Consider the following 18,462-nt stretch of genomic DNA (forward strand, 5'->3'; position numbering starts at 1 on the left):
AAGAAAAGAGTGTCCTAAAACATGGAAAGCAAACCCAGGAAAACCTCAAAATCCCTGTGTTTCAACTCCCATGTAAATATGGTAAAGTTCAGAGAGATAAAAGACATTGTCCAGCAGGACTGAACCGCATGTGAAGAACCTGAGTCACAAACCCACTGGAAGAAACATATCTACCTCCAAATGGGATACAGAACAACTTCAGGGAAATGATTGAATGCAGGCTTTTGGAATACTTGTTGTTCATACCAAAAGTCAGTCAGCAGGTGTCGCTGAGGTCAGTGAATTACCTTATTGAAGTAGAGTACGTGGACTCAAATACTCTGGAGCTGGAACAAAAAAGTAGGCAGCCTTTCTTTTGTGGACACAGCTGGCCCTTGTCTTCAGAAAGAATCAACACTGTTACGTTAACATTCCCTTTTGCTAAATGCATGTACCTGGAATATGTGTATACTCCTTGGAAAGGAAGATGAAGTAGTAGATCCATTCCCATTCTTTTAGGTGTCAAACCTGTATCTCTGATGGTGTCCAAACCAATTTTCCTTTCGGTACCTGAAACCTGAGAACATCTAACTAATTCGTCTTTTGAAAAATCAACTCCATCAGTTATATTCTGAGAATCACTACTCAGAACCTGAGATATATCAGAGAAATACCTAGCTCCTTGATCTACTGGGAAAAACACAATATAGAAGCTAAGCTGGTGTTGGGAACAAAAAACACAAGTCGTGCCTGAGTATTTGTAGAAGCAAAACTGTAGACATTCAAGAGATAGTCAAATGAGTTTTCAGGTGCTATGAAGTGTACATTTTAGGTAGAAACTAAGTAAGGGGTTGCTGGTATTAAAATTCAGATGATAAAATGAAGTCTTACTGTAGAAGTTTGAGTCTTGCTTGAATAATTACTCATTTGTGTGGCTCTGTAACTTAGTAACAGAGGACAATAACAGATTTAAACTGGAATTATAAATTATGCAATCTGGCCAAATTCTTACAATTTATCAGGTAAAGAAAATTGATTATTTTTTGCTTGTTGTTTTAATTTATTTAGTTTTATAATGACAATCTAAGTTAGAAAACTCCAGGTAAAATAAAAAAGGCATGAAGGAATCTATTTTGCCTGTTTTGTTAGGAATATGGTGTTATGCTCTTTGTGGAAAACCATGAAATTTTGATTTGAAAATAATAGAAAATTGAAAATAATAATTATATGTTGTAAAAATCAACAGAAATTTACTTTCATAATACCAGTTTACTTTAAATAAATAAATAAATAAATAACCATACCACAGATGTACAAAAAATAACAGTCTTCAAGGGCAGAAAAAGTAAAGATTGCTAATGTCATGAGTGTCACACTTTATGAAATATTGTTGTTGTGTTGGGGTCATAAGAATGATAGCTTCACTTGCAAAAGAGTAATGAATCATATGTGGAAGGCGGGGGGGGGGGGGGGGGGGGACACCTTTCATCTACACATTACTTTATTATTAACCAGAAAAGTTATTGCCTTATCTTGGAAACCTCCACTCCATCTGGAACATACTCCATGGTTGAAAGATCTATGAAGATGTGCTTCAGTGGAAGGAATACATTTATGTGAAAGCATCGCACCTGATGTATGATGCACTAAGCTTTGATTTCATGGTCTCATGCAGACTGCACAAATATCACTCAGTACAGCTTTTACTAGGAAATGACAGTCAGAAACGGATGAATAGGAACTAGATATCCTGTAATTTCAAAAGTTTACTGGCTGTATTTTAATTCACTCAGTTGTTTGGAAGTTTTACTTCTGGTAGGATAAGTCCTTATTCTAAATGACAGTATAATAACACGTGAATATTTACCTCATAGTTGTCTCTGGTGAAGAGTGATTTTAATTTCCTTGTAATAACAAGCAGCAGTTGGGTGCTCTAAAAATCTAGATATTTAATTATGGGTGTGAAGAAAGAGGGCAATGCTTGGAGTTAACAACTGAACTAGATTAAAAAAAATAAAAATAAAAATTGAGTTTGGGTCTAAAGAATATACCAGATTGATATACACTAAAGGTATTACTGAACTGAAGAAGAAATTATAGCAAAGTCTGTAATAGTATACCAGTGAATAATTTCACCCAGCTCCCTCACGAACATTGATTTTAAGCTTTACTCTTTTGTCAAATTTTGGGTGACTTTTCACAGGAATAACAACCTCCCCTTTCACAGCTGCCTGCCATGTTTTAAAAGTCTTTGTAAAAGGATAGAAGCGATAAAAGTGCTCAGACAAAATACTGGCAAAACATTTCTCATGAGGCATCATAGTTCATAAAGTTCTCTAATCTTCACTGGAAACAAAGGGATCATCTGTATAGAAAATGCAGATAACTAGAATGGGCCTAGCCAAGGGGTTCAGCTTTGGAAAAGTTGCATGTAATCTAGAAGGAGGCTTGAATATGGGAAGTGCTGGGTTACAGCACTTTGCCTCTTTATCTATCAGAGGTTCTACACAAACAGAATGAGCTAAGCTCCTTATTTATTTAATAAATAGTGTTCATTGTTATTTTGGTTCATTTGAGAACATAATACATTGCATACACTGCAAATGGTAGCAGCTATATATTATTAGCAATCAGTCTCTTAACTTCCTCTGTATAAATACTGAAGAGACTAAAAGGATCTTGGTGTGAATTTTTCTAGTTAAGCTTCATTAAAGCATATAATAAAGTAGCTAAAACAAGCATTTTATCCTGACTTCATGCTCAAAGCAATCTACTTTGCAATAGTCTTCCACAAATTTGAAAGCTTTCTTTATTTGTGCCATTTGAACAAAATCGTATTTAGTTCAGTAAGCACTTGTGAAGTTCTCTATTTTAAAGCTGTTCAACAACTTTAATCTTTAAAATGAGGATGCACTTCCAGACCAAAATCAACAATTTGGGCCTCATGGGGTTGATCACGGATATCAAAACATACAGATTCAAAGTGTATACCTTTCTCATTTGAACAAATGAAGTAGATTATTAATTCTTTAGGTTGAACAATTGCTAAAGCACATGAAATGCACATTTTATGCCTGTCTCACTTGCTTACTAGTTAAATATAAACCAGATACTGAGGCTATTTCTAGACTTTTTTTTTCTAGAAATAAAAGCTAGAAAGCTTCCAGAATTAATATGTAGCCAAGATGCAGCTATTGTTAATACATTGCTGTTGTAAGACACTGTAAATAGCAATTAAGTCTTTGTGACATCACTGGCTTGGGGCCAGTGTTTGCAGTCTTCTGATATATCCTTTTAAAAACTGTGCTACACATTTCTTTAAACTCATAGGAATGCTGTTTAGGTTATCTATAATGATAAAATGTAATACTTATTAGCAGCCTGGAAAAGAGCTTGAATTTGAATTTGTGGTCTTTTTCATGCATAAAGACCAGCATTTTTCCTTGGAGTTGAAAATGATGAGGCTGTTCTGTCCTACCTGGAGATCAAATACCATACGGAGCCTTGAATAAGTAGGTACAGTGTAGAATGAAAGTGTAATACAGAAACACATTAAAACATAGTCTAACGTTTTGGCCTTCATCTTTCTAATTGTTTTGCTCAGAAAGGAAGTAGTAGTACAATTTCAGAAAATACTATTTACTGTTAGGAAAATATTTTGCTTATAATAAATCAGTTAACTTTCACTGTAATAATTCTATCTTTTCCTGTCTAGAGTACTGGAATGTGTTGTCTTTGTTGTTTGTTTCTTTCGTTTTTAGCTTGTCTCTTTAGGCTTTATCTTGATAAGCATAGTCATTAACACAGTTATATTTGGAAAATGTTCACTGTTATTGAAAAGTCACACAGTGGTGACAGCTGGTTCTGTCATAAGATAGTATCTGGTTTGCTGAATACTAAAACTGAGTTATAATACTTAAGTCTGTCTGACCTGACTGAATTTAGGTAAAGACAGTCAATAGCCAATAGCTATTAGTAAATTGGGTACATTTCTTAGAAAGATTTTGTTTTGATAAACTCCTTTCTGGTGTTTTTTTTTTTTTGATTGTTTGTTTTCTGTAGACATATGGTTTCATCCTGCAATGTGTTGACTGTCACTTGGAATCGACATCTTTATAGGTTGTGTCAGCCATAAGATTTCTGAAAACTAGTATTTCAGCTTTTATTAACATCACATAAAAACACTGAAAATGTGTTTAGAGAAAATTAATGATATGAAAACTGCTCGGTCTTATTTGAGTATTTCCTAGAGAAATGTAATAGATATAACAAATCTTCCAAATAAAAAATAAAATAAAAGTGAAACGTGAAAAGCTTTTTTCCTAAATAGTTAACAGCTAAATTTACTAAATTTAGCAATTAACTATTTTAAAGCAAGACTGTATACTTACATATGCAAGACTAATAGCAAAATGGCAAATACTCATTTTACATATGCTGAGTTTAACGAATTACTTTAAAAGCCATAAACTTCTTGGTGTTACAGGCATTAAGTCGTGTTACTTACAGTGAAAACATTGATGTATAGATAAGTTTTGCCTCTGTTTTCCTTATTTTGTCATAATGCCATGCTTTTTATTTTAATTTTCTAGTGAATACAGAGAATGACACAAGCCTACTAGATGAATTAAGTCTACTGGAAACTTTGTCTGTTATGTTCCATTAGCAGAAAATAGAAAGAAATAATATCAAGACAATATCATAATTATCATAACATAATTAATTTTTGTAAATGTTTTTCAACAGTATTTTGTGCTATGTTATCATAATGAGATATATTATTGAACAGAAAGGAAATAGTCTATCCATTGAATGAAGTACCTAGGAAGGTACTTGAAGGAGCTTTAAAGGAATTAAATAGCTTTTTAGAGCCAGTTGGACCTGTTTTTAATACCTGAAATCAGTTCTCATCCTGTTTTCTAACAGGCACTACACAGGCTTTCCACAGTTGTTGTTGGTAGTGTCTATTCATACATCTAAAGAAGGCTGACTAGAAATTTTAACAATAGCTTATTAACTTTACAAGTCTGTAAAAATCAATTTTTATTTTATTTTTAATATGATAGTTTCAACAAAGCCCTCATCAGGATTTCACTGGAGTCTCTGGTCAAAGTCAGAAGTTCTACATCCTGTCTTCTTCTCTCTCCTTTTAATACTAGTTTCCATTCAACCCCGAACCTGAGGAATTCAAGCCTGAACGAGCACTGAAGTTGAAGTAACTTCTCAAAGGCAATGTTTGGTCTCTTCATCTCTGTGTGCCCTCTTTAGTTATTTCTCTCTGAAGTTCAGGTAAGCTGTTTTACAGATGGTTGTTTTACAGTTTTTCCCACCCAGTGTGGAAGTAATATAAGATCTTTCCCACCAGGTATTGTAAAAGGCATGAGATCTCTATCATTAATTCTTAGAGGGTCTAACAAATCTGGATGTCCTTTAGTCCCTGATGAAAAGGAAGAGATCAATAACATCTCCCTGAATGTGTGCAGGCATTTTCTAGCTACTATTTTCTGTTCCATCAGTTGTGATGGAATAAATAAACATCTTATTCTCAGATATCTAAAATTCAAGCAGCAATAATACTGAATCTGCTGTTGTAAGGTGTAGGTGCCCTTAGTTTCCTGTGATGAGCACTTCATTGTTTTAAGCACATTGTTTGCAGCCCATTAGCTGCAGCTAGGTCTGAAGACGCTGCTGTATGATAAACTGTTTGTACTACAATAGTGAAAAACACTTGTTGAAAAGTATTTCTTTGGTGTAAAATGTGGATAAAAAAATAGCAGATATTGTTTTACTGGTGTAGTGAATTACTGAATGTCCAGTATACCCTTTACCTGGATACCATGTTCTAAAATCAGGGATATTCCATTTGTAATTCTTTTTTACAAAGCGATGAGAACATAGCATTTTGTGGAACATTTTGTACTTTCATTGCAACCAAGAAAATATGAAATTCTTCTTCAGCAGTAGAAAGTCTAGCAGTTATCATTTTTAGTCTGGGGGAAAAATATTTAGGAAAAAATATTAATTTTTCCATTCAATTTAATTGACCACCACTGACTTTATACAGATTCAAGGTAAGGTAAGGTAAATAATATGAGCAACTAATAGCAGTCTTCCTGGTGACTCCTTTTCCAGTATTTCTCAATCAATTTTAAGAATCATTTATTATGACTCAAAACATTTAATAAAATCCTAAGCAAAAGAACACACTTTATCTCAAAAGGAAGTCATGTGCTTAGTTAGCTGTTAAACGCTTTTATGTACCACAATATATTGTATATATTTGTCTTCATAGATTCATTCTCATCTAACAAGAAGTATTATTTACCTTATAATAATAACAAGGTATTGTATAATGAATCCTGCTTTTTTTGCAATAGCTGTAATCTCAGAACACTTAGGTCTTCTAAGTCCGTAAGGCTTTTTTTTAAAAAAAAAAAAAAAAAGTTTTGAAGCTATGTTTCTAATTAAACATTTCATACAGAAAAATTCTAGCAAGTACTATACAAGAAACTGTTCTTCATTAGAGCAAAACAAGATGCATTCCTCCTATAATGGAAAATGTTTGCTTTTGTAAAAATTATTTAATGAAAGTCATATTTCTCTGCATTTAAAATATATTGTTTTTCATATATTTTGCATTTTTTTAAATTATTTGAACATTATGTGAAATAAAACAAAAAGGCAAAGAATGAGGGAAAATGATGCCAAGATTACCTAATACTCTAAAAGCATGTAAAATGCAATAAATACAAGCATATAAACATAATATTATGAAACACCTGCCACCCATTGATTATTATTCTATTATTTTAAATAATATAAACTATTATGACAATAGTCTCCAAACATGTAAAAGTTGAGAATAAAATTAAATAAATAAATACATAGAGAGTAGCACATTACTTTAAAAGGAAAATTAAAAGCTAAGAACCAGAAATCAATGCCTCAGTTACTATCTTGTACATAAGTGGTAAGGTTAATTAATTATAACTAATTTAACTTTAATTTGTATTGAATTGCTATTATTAATAATAGTCCAAATTTTTTGAGTGAAATTAACATAATGCTTATATGTCAATAAACTCAGGAAGGCAAGAAAGAAAATACCAAGGGAACAGTAAAGCTTCATTATTTTCTTTCCTAAGTTAGACAATAAATTTCAAGTACTGGTATTTTGAAAGATTCTAGCTGTGTTCATTTGTTTTGAAGTGATTTTGACAGTGTCAGTCCCATGCTTGCTGGCCTTTTGAATGCAAAATATTACTTTATAATTTTATTGTAAGGCCTCTTACAGCTAAAATAATTTTATAAATGCTTACTTCTAGATATTCTTTTAATACATAGAGTACCTGGCTTGATTTCTTTTAGGTGATCTCTGTCACTCACAGTTAACACAGCTAAGCAGCATTGGCTTCAGACAGCTTCCCCTTTCCCACCATAACTGAATATCAATTCAGAATCAAGAAAGTCTCTATCATCTCTATATTTTAAAACTACTGAAGCCATCTCAGCCTAAATGAGGGTTAGGAATATTCTAAATGTAAAGGCTAGAGAATTAACCTGTTGAGTGAGGGTGCTATGAATGATGATCTCCTTTCTTAGGTTCAGAAGAGTATCCACTAATTTAGTTGCTGAGAAAATCAGAACAATTCCTTCATGTGACATTGTACTCTTATTCAGTCTTGGCGTAATGTACAGTTGTGCTTGGGATGTGAACTTCTAGCTCACACAGTGTGAAAACAGAGTAACGCTAGAAACACTTTCCCAAAATATGTTTTTGTAGTTTTTCTAGTGAGCAAATGTTTATTGCATTTCTTTCTGTAGGCTTTCTGCCCACTCTCAGATTACAGTTACTGTGCCAGTTGAGTTCTACACCACACTACATTGATGCATGTATAAGAGTAGCAGCAATGAAAACAGATGTTGTGGACAGGACCATCTAGGTTATTGGAATTCCCTCTAATCTTTCTAAGATTGCTGGTTACTTTTTTATTTAAATAACATATTATTTCTGGAATCATTGCATGATGCCTCAGAAAAGTGTTCTCATTTGTATAATAGACAGGGCTCAGTAAATAACATATATGTAGTTTGAATGGAGATCCTTAGGGGACACTTAGGGGACACTGCCTTGAGTTACTTCAGGACAGTTGCCATTAAACTGCACTGTGAAAAAATGAGGAATGTCATTTTCCCTGGGGGCCACTGAAGGACCCTTAGCTCTCATCATAGGTAGAAGGTAGGGCTATTGTAAGTGCTGTGTGTAGTAAGTCAAGGTTTAAAAACTGCGTTTAGTAAAAGTAATATAGACAAGTGCATTTCAGTAAAATTCAAAGAAGACAACTACTGTGAGAAGGTCTCCAATGTAGTTTCTACATAATAGTTGTTACGTTAATCCAGGAAAAAATACAGTATTTCATTCCTTCAGGTTCCATTGAACCAAGGCGAAGCCTAGCGTCAGTGTCAGGATTATGGTAGAGGCAAGTAGACTAGAGATAACAGAATCATTCAGATTTAATGTAGGGATAGCAGCAGGAGATATCTAAACTAGGCACCACGGCATGACAGAGAGACCGATGTAAGGAAATCTACTCCCAAATAAGTTTAGTATTGTACTCTTTACATTCTTCAGGGGCATAAAGAATTGTGCTTTTCCTGTGTTCCAAGTTTCAGTTTGAAGCTGTGTGTTCAAGTTAATTAAAACAGAAGGTATGGAATGTAAGTAGGTATAACACTGCTCAAAACCCATCAGGTTATTCAATGTGTGAATTACAAATGCCATTTGAGGGAGTATCCTTGAACTTTATCTCACTTGTGGATTAGGATTTAATAAAATGGTAACATTCAATTGGTAGTATATACCTCAAATCAATATAGGGCAGTAATAGTTTCCTTGAGGAAAAATTAGGTTTGTTTTAGGTATGTTTTAAGTCTATATCTTGCAGTATCTGTCTTTCTGGAGGGTATCCCACTACATCTGTACTGCTGATAATGCTCAGAGCTGTTGGGGCTGTATTACACAGATTCTGCTCTCTGAGGGAGACCACGTGTACCAGGTGCAATTTTGCTTTATTATTTGAAAAGTAAAACAACAGGGCACATAACAGGATTGTGCGCAGCAGTCCCTTTGTTGCTACCTTGACTGCAGAAAACCTTAGTCACGGGGCCTATACTGTTGTCTCTCTATGTTTTGCAGAAAGTAGTCTCAAGCATCATCCGCCAAATGAAATGCATCCTCTCTGTCATATGGTTTCAGCTCTCTCTCAGGGCACTTATTGCTCACTGTGAAAAAGGACATGATACAATGCCAAAGAGGATTTCTCAGAGTTTCAAACTGGGATGAAGAGTTCTGCTCCTTTGATGAGGCTTTGAACTTGCAACTTTATGCTTACAAAGCCTGTGCAAGAACCACCACCTCCTCCACACACTATGGTTGCATTTCAGGGAGAGCTAATCCACATTCCCATTCCATGAATTTAACACTAAGGGGGGCTTGTAGCAAGCATTAAACTTTACCTTAATTATTCAACAGTAAAACAGCATCCATATGTCACTCTGGTTCCAGAAGTAGATAAGGCACTCAGCTGCATTCTTTAATGCAAATCCCTCTAAAACCTTATATGCTATTAGTAGTCTGCTAGTTATTTGATGAAAGAGAAAATTAACTTTTCAAAGAGCAAGGCAAAAAATAGAACTGAGTCTATTACACCAACCAATCCAATATTCTGCACAATGAGATAGTGTTTCTTTCTACTCATTATGTGGAGCAAAAGCAATCAACAGAAGCCTGAAATGATAATTGTACAGAAATGAGATCTGATTAAAAGCAGAGATCGGCAGGTATTGGAAATAATCCACCTATCTCTGAAAGAAAGTGCAAATTCCTTACACTGCAAGTGTTGGATTATTTAACTTGGCATTGCAGGCCTGGTTTTCTTTTTAGCTGAATTTGCTGTGTTTTAAGACAACTGTGGTCACAATGGACACGTCAGTTTAAAGCTGAAGTAAATAACATTCAGTTTAAGGCTGATGTAAATAACATGAGAATTGAAGCCATAATGCTCATTCAACTCAAAGACTAAAATGTATGTTAACATTTTGATCTCACTCATTCTACCCCAAAGACTAGACTGTATGTTAACATTTTGATCTCATTCTACCCCAAAGCATTCAGAAAGCTACAGTAAATCAGAAGCTGATTCTGAGTTGCATCAAGGTTAATTAGAGAAAATTAAAACAGTATTAGATATGCCCATAAACTCTGTAGCAACAGTTATTAATCATTTGGTGTTATCTGAAATTACTGGATAACATGAAACCGTGCCATTCAGGATCCTATATTTTACTTGCATTAAGTGGAATAAAAAATTAAAAAAAACAAACAAAAAAATCAACCAGATACCATTATTCGGGAATTGTTGGTGAGTGGCAAACTGCCAGGGAAATTGCTCATTTAAGAATAAATTGTAATAAATGTGAAAAGATAAGTGCGGGACAATTAATGTATACCTTTTTACATGCCCACAATCAGGCTGGAGTCTCAACGTGTTCAAGATTAATTTGATAACTAGCAGCTCCTTTTCCAGCACATGCAGCGTTGCATCTGGTGAATATAGGGAGGGATGGAAGAAAAATCCATCAGAGGGAAACAAGAGGATATATCTAAAGTGTACCTAACTCCTATCTTTCATAATGCAAGATGATTTATGTACACTCCATCTAAACTGTATGCAATGCTTCCAGTCTCTCCCAACACAGTAATTGCATTTGGAATTATTTTTTTGTGTTTGTATGCTTTTCTTTTCCTCCTTCAGTCTGCCTTTCCCTCTTATCCTCATACACAGTGAACTTTTTCTTTCTTGGGTTTCTAATGCCTTGTCCATATTTTGCACAGGGAGTAAATTCCTGTTTACTTCTAAGGGAAAGACCCAAGCTGAGGGTCTAAATCAAGAAAGCTTGGGGGATATGGGGAAAAAAACTTGGACAGCAGGGCTTTTGGTTGCTAAAAAGGCCGATGAGGGAAGAAACATAGGAGCATTATGTCTAACAGACTTACCCTATAACTGCAGCCTGTGTAGCCATGCTGATTTTTTCAGCAGCAACAGCAAAAGGGTTGGGCAAGCCAGGAGAAAGGCTTTTCAAGATGAAATGGTAAATCCTTTCTCTTTAGGCCCAGGCAAGTCTGGTGGCCTCCTGGCCACTACAAGCTGCTGTAGAAGGCAGCTGAGTACTACGCCTATTCTTGGAACCAGTTATGTGACTGACTTACCCTCTAGGCAAATCTTAAGAGAAAACTGGTATTGATGGTGTGTCAGAAGGGTACAATCCAAACAATGTCTTTGCTGTGTCAGCTCTGTAGGGCTACAGTGGAGACCTAATTTAATACTGACAATAGTGAAGAGAGAGTTGTTTGAAAACATTTGTGTGAGAGAGGAGATACCATTAGCTGTACTGTACAATATACCTGAACTGCAATATAACCAAGACAACTGTAACCACCAGTGTATAATTGCTTTTTTTTTTGTATATAGAGAAAAATGAATAATGGAAAGTATTCAGCTGAATCTCAACTTAAAGAAAACAAAAGCTTGAAGTGAAGATGTTTCTGTTAAAGAGAAGAGGGAACTCTTCTCTAGTTACAGAGGTACAGAAACTGAACTGATTAGTTAAAAAAAATATATATATCGTTAAATGTCCTGTATTTTTGGGAAAATTATCAAATAATTTGATAATCCATTTAAAAATTATTTTGAAACTAGCTCTGTTGCCATAAGCGGTGATGGAGGACATTTATTTGCTTACATTATTTGTAATATTGCGGTTCATTTACTCTTTCAGGTATATAGTATATAGGCTGCTTTCCCTGAGAATCTTCAGAAAGCCTTGGGGCACATAGAGATTTACCTGTGCAGACACTTGTGTTCATAACCAAGGGCTACCAGCATAATGGAGGTGCCATTTTTGATGTACAACTTTATACCATCCCCAGTCAGCCACTCCCCACCACAAAATCAGCATATAGAGGTTGTAATCACATGAAAAAATTCTTATAGAGTAAGGTCAGTGGTCTGTCAATTATCTAGCCTCTTTTTCTGTCTTTGACAGTAGCTGTGAAGAGATGCCATTTAAGGAGGATATGTAAGTCAGACCACTGTTCACTCTATAAGGAAATGCTTCTTTTGGTCTGTGTTAAACTGATCTGCAAGTTTCAGTGAGTGTCAATAGCTCTTTTGTTGCAGGATTTCAGAAGCAACAGTTCTGTCATCACCTTATAAAGCCATTCAGAGGAAATGGTTGCTGACCAGATGATGAGAATTACCCCAAGTGGCAATGCCAGACTTGTTCTACATAAACAGCTTGTCTGTTTTGCCATGTTGAGGAATTGAATGTGTTCTTAGAAATGTCAGGTAAGCTCAGTTTCCTTAAATTCTAATGTCTTTATTGCCATAATGGTGCCCATCTCACCCTTTTCTCGTGGAGTCACTGCTATTCTATGGTCTTATGCTAAGTAGGTTACGATAATATGATTATTGGTAAAAGTAATTCACAAATATTTACATGCATCTCAAGTTCGTTGTGTGCATATTGATAGAATTACTTTGTCACTTTGTATTTAGGTTGGAAAAGCCTGTTGTCCTTTGAAACTTGATGCTTCAATTTGGTCTATAGTGCAGCTGCCTAAAGCTGACCATCCTTGCAAAATAGTGAAATTAGGCCTGTGAGAGATAACAGAGTGCGAAAGGGATATCAGTGGTACAAAATAAAGTGATGTTCCTTACAAAACTGCAAGAACTAAAGAATGTTTCCCATAAATATTTATTGAGGACCAAAATTGTGCAGTACTTCTGCCACAAGGGACTTGTATTCTAGAAGCAGTATAAAAGGAGAAAGCTTCTATGCTTTTTTTCTGTCTTTCTTTCTGACTGTACGTATTCACGTTGACATCCATTTGCTACATCACATTTAATTTACATATTTGACTGCTTCATCTGCATAAATCTCAATTATCCGTGTTCTCCATGATGACTTGCTTTATTCCAACTCCCGTGAAAAAGCTATAATTTTAAGAAATAAAAAAATGGTGGGAAAAAAATATGTAAAAAATCTGTAAATTAAGGTTCTAGGGTCCCAAATAGCAGAATTACTCGCGTTGTGGTTCAGGATGGAAAATAAGTTTTCACAGGCTGTTATTTTAAGTTTACATTATTGGTGTCCTTTTGGCACGTAGAGATGAGGATTATTGGAAACTAAGAATTTCTTATATGAGCTGAAACCCATATCTGTGTATTGTCTGCTCTACTCTAATTGCTATATGCCTACCATAGAAATTGTACTGTACTTTGATGAACAGACGTGCAAGGAGGTATAGGAGAATTATTTTAACAGTTTTTTGAGGTTTATGAAAAAAGACAGGAGGAATTTAATTCAGTGAAAGATTCTCTTTATTTTTGTGACTTTTCCCCCAAAAAAGTGTTTTTTGCTAAAGAAATAAATCAGATTGATTTTATGCACTTTATTTTGTATTAGTTTTATGTGAGTTATAGCTCTCTTCACATTTGAAGTCTCTAAAACTAAGCCAACAGTAATTATTCTGTCTGTTTTAAGGGGAAAATTATGCAGACAAAAGCCACATAATTTACTTTGTGGAGTAAAAATATAGTCACAATTTATATTTTCCTGTGTGTGGCGCTTCCAGAATATACATTAAGCAAACAAACCAACCAACCATGAAGTATTTTGAGTCATGATTTGTTTACTCTTTAATAAAGGGAAATTATAAAACATATTACTATATCCTATTGCCTGTATGTGTTATGTTAGCATGATGAGAAAACAGGTGTGAAAAAATTAATCTGTTCATTTGATATTTTAATGAATAGTAACTATTCTAATAAAATCTACTGTTTATTCACTGTTTGACTATTACATTAAGCTTTATTTGAGAAAGAGTAACTTCAACTGTCAAAGTTAAAAACTTATGTTAAAACTGGGTAATTACACCCACAGCTTCTGTTTTCTTTTCTCCAGAAATAGCCCCAAACAGATGAGTACAGTACGCTTAGCCAATCTCCAAACTTCTGCATATCTGTTTTGAGGCCACAGTTCTTTGGGGTTCTTTCTGAGACCTTTAACCTTTCTCCTTGATTTTACTTTTACATGAAGAAACACCACAATATAATTTATATTTTCGTTATCAGTGTTTTTGACTCCAAAAGTATTATTGAAATGGTAAATAAACAGCTAAACATCTACTTAATTAACTGTGGAGAATATTCAGGCTTGTTAGCCTCACTGATAAGCACCAGCCTTAGGCAAAGGGAAGTTGAGCAGCTTGTTCTTGTTTATCACTTACACAAACTTTGTGGATGGAGGTCCACAAGCTTGGTATGAGAGGTTTCTGAAGGAGGGAGTCTTGTGTTGGCAGGACAGCCCTGTTCTGGTGGTAGAACAGAATCTTGAGGGCCATGGTGCCTGAGTGTAAAATGAATATTAAAATTAACACACTGAATATGATAATGAGCTCAATGAAGTACTTGCTAAACATATATGACTATATTATTCAACTCTTCACCCAAATCATGCTAAATGTCACCCCAGGGTAATCCTTACTTAACGGGTAATGTTAGGATATAAAAAAGCGTTAGGAGTTAGTGTAAAAAAAATAAAATAAATAAAAAGAGAGAAGTAGTTAGCGTTAGGAAGAAACAAAACAAGGTTAAAATGAGGAAAAAAGAAGGGCTGGGGGGAGAGGAAGAAGAAACTGGAAACCCAGAAGAGGCAGTAGCTGGTCTGTGCTCCTCCTCAACCAAGACACGGATGCCTTCTTGGTAAGCTCTGGGCCTTCAGCCTTTCATGAGACATACCCAGGACAGCATTTTGCTAGTACTATCGTCATATATTAGCAGTATTATATAGCTAGCATTAAGTGTATTTATCAATGGTGATTCTGAATATATCGGTCACCTTATTAAATACTTTCACCTTTGCAAAACTGTCTCAGTGAAAGTCCTTAAGGGCTTTGAAACAGGCAAGTGTTAGACTCTAAGTCCCCCTTTAACATGATAGTAACCCACTCACATGTGTATCTGTATATCTATATAGATGTACACAAACATATACCTCAAATTTACATTCAGCATGCTCAGTCCAACTCTGCTAGGACTCTTAAATTTACATTTCTTCTGATTTTCCATATATGTCCATAAATAAGCAGTCAGATTCTAAAGCCAGCGTTTTATTTTGGTAAAATAAGAGTTTTCAAAATTGTCACTGGATACTTCAGAAAAATGCGTTAGGATACTATTTTTTTTTTCCCTTGGAGAAGACTGAAAGATGCTTCTTACAGACAATTGCATTTTAATATAATAGAGGTAGCCAACTGGCAACAGGGTCACAAACAGCCATTCCAACTTGCATGGCCAGTTGCCAGCTATGTCAGATTCGGCTTTTTTGGAATTAATGTTCTATACATCACTTATGCCAAAGCAGGTAGTTAAAAATGCTTTTTGTTTTGTTTTAATTATTATTTTGGCAATGCAGATGCCTGTCCTAGTTTTAGCGAGCTGGTATTCTATAAATATTTTTGTTTTGTATGACACATGCAGGTTTAAGTGGAAACAGAATAATTTTCTATGGCATCAAATCACAAATGGACTTTGACAGAAAAGCTGTGTAAATATAGTTTCTGCACAGGAATGGCACTGAAACAATGCATGAATTAATACGTTATGCACTGTTGTTGTTGCCAAAGTAGTTGGGGAAAAGTGATTAAAAGGATAAATATGAATACTTTTTTTTTTCTTTTGACTTATACAGATTAGTGTGCTGAGGTCTTCAGGCTACTTTGAAAGAGCACTGCCTAAGGAGCGCTGCAGAAGTGTGCTTTATTTAGGCAGCATCCTTGAGATGCACGATCTACAATGAAATAATATAAGAAAATCTGGCTGTGTAGGCTGTATATTCTAGAAAATCTTGATTGCACTGTCTCTTCACTGACCGCTCAAAGTTGAAAATGGCTGTATGCAAAACCTTATTTTGGTTTCTCAGGGGGAACATAGTTAAATATGATGAATCATACAGTCTTAGCAGTTACTGTCAAAGTCTTGTCATTTTGAAAGGAGAAAGATGGAAAATAGTTGCTTAAATTTACAAATGGAAAAATAGAAATGAAAAATAAAGCCTTTTCAAATGAGCTCCTCTAAAATCAAATAAAAAGAAATCAGAGGCAAGAACAACAACCTTCTTTCTTTGTCTGCTTTGAGGAGATCAATAGCAGTATAAGCATGTACTAAGTCTTAGTCTGAAAGAGAAATCAAGGAGAAAGGAAGATGTATTTCTTAGCTAAAAGTAGAATTTTGTCCTCCAGTTCTACAGTTTGGTTAGATTAAAGGGAGGACAGAGTGGGTGCTTTGTGCAGGACAAAGCCGTGGGCTTTACAATTAATTTGTCATCTTGAATTTTCTGTTTGCTAGTCCTGTAATATATGTGCAAAAATATGTGCACTTAGGTACATTCAGCTTTGAAAGAAGTGATCATTGCAAAGAGCATGTATAACACTGATTTGTTTACTGTTTTCCTTTTCATACCATTACCTCTTTTGATCTTGATTTATTTTTAAATTCTGCATTTCAGTGCAGTCATGATGTCTGCTCCTGATTTCACTGCATTGTTGTAAAATGGGAAAAATAGCATAAACTAATTTGAGTTTGCAAGAAAAAGCTGTATCTGAGATTTGCTACAGTGATCAGAGCTACAAATGTGTGGTGACAAGCTTGGACAGATATGACAAGGTTCAAGTCAATAAAACAATGTGACATGCAATGGCTGAGGGAGAATAAAACCAAGGATGTTTTTGTATCCCAGTAAGCCCTACCATGGCAGTAGGACAATCCTGAAAAAGCAAACAGGACCAGACACTAGCTTAGTCAAACTGGGAAGCCTCAGGTCACCTTATCCAGGGGCAGTCAGCTACTGTACTGCATGATGACAAGCAGTAAGGCTGTCAGTCTTCTTGTGATACTGGAAATCGCCACTCATGCAAAAGCTGAATGTTCAAAGATCAGTCAGTGTGATGAGAATTTGAGAACCTAAAATTATTTGGAAAGATGCCAATGGGTATCAGTGCCACTCACACGAATGCATTCGTTATCTAGGGCTGACAGATCAGGAAAGCGTAGGGGAGAGGACTGAGGGCTCTTTCCATGTCCTGAAAGTGAATTGGATCACAGGCGCAAGCATAGAAATTGTTGATAAAATGTGGCTTAATAATCAGAAATCCATAAGAAATACCTCTGGTCAGATTCTCTTCAAGATATAAACACACATTATCACTGTCAGAAATCACATATGCAAGAGAAGAAATAAAGAAGGAAATGAGGAAGGTATTTTGTATCTTCAGGCAAGACAGAGGTGTTTCACGTGAGCAAGTCATAAAAATGTAAGGGCTTCATCCTAGTTCAGGTGTCAGCGCTTCCTTTAAGAAATGCCAAGTTTACCCAGACATCATGGACACACTTTACTAAGGGCCAACTCTCTATTTATTCCAATGAACATTTTCTACCACTGTCACAAAATTCCAGTAAAAACATAAGTGTTTCTGGTAATAAAACCAATGCTGCTAACACTAAGAAGTACAGTCAGACCAGAAAATGTAAAATGTTTACTTAGGTACATGCAATTAGATGTCACAAACACTTTGATTTTTATTTTTTCATTTTTTCTCCTATTGCTCCAGGCCTGTTCATGCTTCCATGTACTGTCTGTTATTCTTTCTATTTCTTTGTTCGGACATGCAACAGGTTTGTAATTATGATGGAGGCAGTTAAGAAGTCTTAGGAGGTGATCTTCTGATTTTCAACATGAATCCATTTCAAGATTACATTAACATCTTAGAGCATTTTTTTTATGGTGAGGTGCCTTTCAAATGAATGTGTATATTTTCTATGGTTGCCAGTGATGGGTATAAAAAGAAAATTATAAAGTTTCAGTGAAATAACACCATTTTTTGCCTTAAAATGAGATTACTTATTTTCTAATGAATGAAAAATAATGAAAATTGGAAAAAAAATCTTATTTTTACAAAGTATTTGAATTGTGAAAGTAGATCCGCAAGGCTCTTATCTAATACATTATGGCGTATACTCAATTATTAACTCAGCTTCCTATATACCCTTGATGTTTCATTGCATTTTCATAAACTATCACTTACTGATTCTACTGGTTGTAATTTAATTCTTTCTCTTTTTAATGATCCAGATTAAGTTGCATAGATCTAAACTGGATCTAAAAGAGCTGTTCATTGCTTTTATCTTTGAATACTTTGGGATATATCATCTCAATCTGTTAAAATTTAATTTTCTGATTAGACGTAGATGGAATGCTATACTCAGAAATGGGAGATGATCAAATATGGAAATAAATTGATAAGTCTTTGTTTAAGGTAGGACACAGATTATTTTCTCTGAACAGTTTTGATTCTTTAAT

At 34.8% G+C, this 18,462-nt stretch overlaps 1 protein-coding gene across 1 annotated transcript in view; it reads left to right on the forward strand.

Annotated features, from left to right (window-relative positions):
- Positions 1-18,462, forward strand: part of LOC310898178 (uncharacterized protein) — a 331,267-nt gene that overhangs the window by 68,426 nt on the left and 244,379 nt on the right. Inside the window, exons 7-8 of the mRNA XM_083832738.1 lie at positions 5,139-5,268; positions 12,219-12,386. The gene's annotated coding sequence lies outside the window, so the exon portion shown is untranslated. The remainder of the gene's footprint in view (positions 1-5,138; positions 5,269-12,218; positions 12,387-18,462) is intronic.

Source organism: Anser anser (genome assembly GCF_964211835.1).
Source record: "Anser anser genome assembly, chromosome: 4".
NCBI classification, from domain to species: domain Eukaryota; kingdom Metazoa; phylum Chordata; class Aves; order Anseriformes; family Anatidae; genus Anser; species Anser anser.